Raw genomic sequence first — 3598 nt, 5'->3', positions numbered from 1 at the left:
TCTTTTCTCGAAAGGTCTCTTTAATTTTCCTGTAGGCGGTATCTATCTTACCCCTTGTGAGATAAGCCTCAACATCCGTAGATGTGTCCTCTAGCCATCCCTGCTGAGCCATTTTGCACTTCCTGTCGATCTCATTTTTGAGACGTTTGTATTCCTAATTTCCTGCTTCATTTACTGCATTTTTATATTTTATCCTTTCATCAATTAAATTCAATATTTCTTTTGTTACCCAAGGATTTCTAGTAGCCCTCGTCTTTTTACCTACTTGATCCTCTGCTGCCTTCACTACTTCATCCCTCAAAGCTACCCATTCTTCTTCTACTGTATTTTTTTCCCCCATTCTTGTCAATTGTTCCCTTATGCTCTCCCTGAAACACTGTAGAACCTCTGCTTTAGTCAGTTTATCCAGGGCCCATCTCCTTAAATTACCACTTTTTTGTAGTTTCTTCAGTTTTAATCTACAGTTCATAACCAAGAGGTTGTGGTCAGAGTTCACATCTGCCCCTGGAAATGTCTTACAATTTAAAACCTGGTTCCTAAATCTCTGTCTTACCATTATATAATGTATCTGAAACCTGTCAGTATCTCCAGGCTTCTTCCATGTATACAACCTACTTTCGTGATTCTTGAACCAAGTGTTAGCTATGATTAAGTTATGCTCTGTGCAAAATTCTACCACGCGACTTCCTCTTTCATTTGTCAGTCCCAATACATATTCACCTACTACATTTCCTTCTCTCCCTTTTCCTACTGGCGTATTCCAGTCACCCATAACTATTAAATTTTCATCTCCCTTAACTATCTGAATAATTTTTTTTATTTCAGCATACATTTCCTCAATTTCTTCGTCATGTGCAGAGCTAGTCGGCATATAAACTTGTACTACTGTCGTTGGTGTGGGCTTCGTATCTATCTTGGCCACAATAATGTGTTCACTATGCTGTTTGTAGTAGCGTACCCGCATTCCTATTTTCCTATTCAATATTAAACCTACTCCTGCTTTACTCCTATTTGATTTTGTGTTTATAACCCTGTAGTCACCTGACCAGAAGTCTTGTTCCTCCTGCCACTGAACTTCACTAATTCCCACTATATCTAACTTTAACCTATCCATTTCCCTTTTTAAATTTTCTAACCTACCTTCCCTATTAAGGGATCTGACATTCCATGCTCCGATCCGTAGAATGCCAATTTTCTTTCTCTTGATAGTGACATCCTCTTGAGTAGTCCCCGCCCGGAGATCCGAATGGGGGACTATTTTACCTCCGGAATATTTTACCCAAGAGGACTCCATCATCATTTAACTATACAGAAAAGCTGCATGCCCTCGGGATAAAATTACGGCTGTAGTTTCCCCTTGCTTTCAGCCGTTCGCAGTACCAGCACAGCAAGGCCGTTTTGGTTAGTCTTACGAGGCCAGATCAGTCAATCATGCAGACCGTTGCCCCTGCAGCTACTGAAAAGGCTGCTGCCCCTCTTCAGGAACCACACGTTTGTCTGGCCTTTCAATAGATACCCCTCCGTTGTGGTTGCACCTAAGGTACAGCTATCTGTATCGCTGAGGCACGCAATCCTCCCCACCAACGGCAAGGTCCATGGTAAATGGGGGGGGGGGGGGCTGTGCAAGATATAATGAGCGAAAGGACGGGCTGAGGGGAGAACAGAGGCCCTACAAACAATGTAACCCTTTCACTGTGTGAATGAAAAGGCGATCACACTCTTCTCTTCGTTTTTTAAACCTCATTTCGTCTCATGTAACTGTGTCGCCAAGGGCATTGCGACTTTTCCTCATACAGCGAAAATAAAAAAATAATATATTGAATCTGTAGAACACTTTCACTGGAAAGACTGAGATCCAAGGTTTGGTTGCTGGTCTGACTGGCAATTTTAATCTGCCACGAAGTTTCAAAATCAGTATACATTCGCTGCAGAGTAAAAATTAACTACTACTGAATTCTATCATGCACTTTTTTTTGTAAGCTATCGACTTTGAAATATGTTTCAAACCTTCCTACTTTATGCCAATCTTTTCAACTCTATCCCTATAATACGTGTAGCACACTCTTTCATTATTACTTTTTCGCTCTATTGGTTTTTCCAGCACCAAGTTAATTATTCCTGAATACCATTGCAGGTGTCTCACTATCTCTCTCCTGATAAGTCTTCCATAAACTTATTTCCTTAACTTATTCATTTCGTGCTTTATGTGTCCAACTACTTTTTAACAGTCTGCGATAGTAGCACATTTCAGACGTTTCTAATTTCTTCTTTACGATGGTCCATGCTTCACTCCCATACAATGCTGCGCTTTCGCCTATGGCAATCACCTTGCGATGTCTTCCTCGCTTCTGTGATCCTGTGTTGTCCTGCCTCCCAAACAAGAGAATTCTTTCATTTGTTCAAATAATGCGTCGTTTCCAAAGCAAGTTGGCATTGTGACCTTGTGTTAGAAACAAAGTTCCATGTCGAAACTTTATCAGGGAAGGCACTACTTTGATGTATATAACCTACATGTCCGGCCAAGACGTGGCTTAATAGCGTAATTCGTCAAGACAAACCACCACCAAGATTTTCAGGAAGATATTTGGAAATAGATGTTTTGTGTCTCACCTGTACAGAATCAACATCAGTGCAGCGCTATTTTGTGATTGTGACAAAGAGTTAATCGGGGATCAGTTACCATATGATGGAGCCCTGAAATCTCAGCAATTCCGGCGGGTGACACTCGCGTTCGCCGGTCATACCATAGACCAGCGAGTTGTCCGAGATGGCTGAATCCAAACTGTCAGTATACCTAAGGGCTTCCCAGTCAAGACCAATGCTAGTGCGTCATGCTCAGGACGAGTCTCCCAATTGCAGTCCACTCATAACAAGAGTCAAGACCAGAATCCTCTCCAGACCAGAGTCTGAGTCAGAAAACCAAGTTTCTCTGCTCCGCCATTCCCATCAAACGACGTAAACTTCAAAAAGGCACTCTCGCAACCACCCCCCACAAGCGTTCCGAGCCAATCACAAGACTCCAAGAGCTCTGTGACTTCCCTGTAATTTGTCTGCTCTATCCATTAGCGAATCCTAATAAAACTAAAGCTAAACTCCGACCGAACAGGCCTTGGAAGGTCCAACGGTACCGACCGGCCGCCGTGTCATCCTCAGCCCACAGGCGTCGCTGGATGCGATATGGAGGGGCATGTGGTCAGCACACCACTCTCCCAGCCGTATGTCCTCAGTTTGCCTCACAAGGGCTGAGTGAACCCCGCTTGCCAACAGCGCTCGGTAGACTGGATGGTCACCCATCCATGTGCTGGCCCAGCCAGACAGCGCTTAACTTCGGTGATCTGACGGGAACCGGTGTTACCACTGCGGTAAGGCCGTTGACCGGCCAATCCTAATCAATGTTAATAATATTCTTCTCTTCTCCAAATAAGCAGATAACCTCTGACTAGAAAAGTCCCATGCGGAGACGAGAAGATGTTGCGCCCCTGATCTTTCTTTACTCACAGCTACTTCACGCAGCGTGTTTTGAGTTTCTGGTTAGGCCTACAGTAACAACACATTTATCACAGAGATCGTTATCTGGTTGGGCCGAACCGAACATTGC

General features: G+C 43.6%; 1 pseudogene; it reads right to left on the bottom strand.

Moving 5' to 3' along the window:
- Positions 1–3258: 3258 nt before the first annotated feature.
- LOC126356678 (5S ribosomal RNA) lies at positions 3259–3376 on the bottom strand (annotated as a pseudogene).
- Between the last annotated feature and the right edge of the window lie 222 nt (positions 3377–3598).

This window comes from Schistocerca gregaria, chromosome 3, assembly GCF_023897955.1.
Source record: "Schistocerca gregaria isolate iqSchGreg1 chromosome 3, iqSchGreg1.2, whole genome shotgun sequence".
In the NCBI taxonomy this organism is placed as follows: domain Eukaryota; kingdom Metazoa; phylum Arthropoda; class Insecta; order Orthoptera; family Acrididae; genus Schistocerca; species Schistocerca gregaria.
This window is presented reverse-complemented; position numbering and strand designations above follow the sequence as displayed.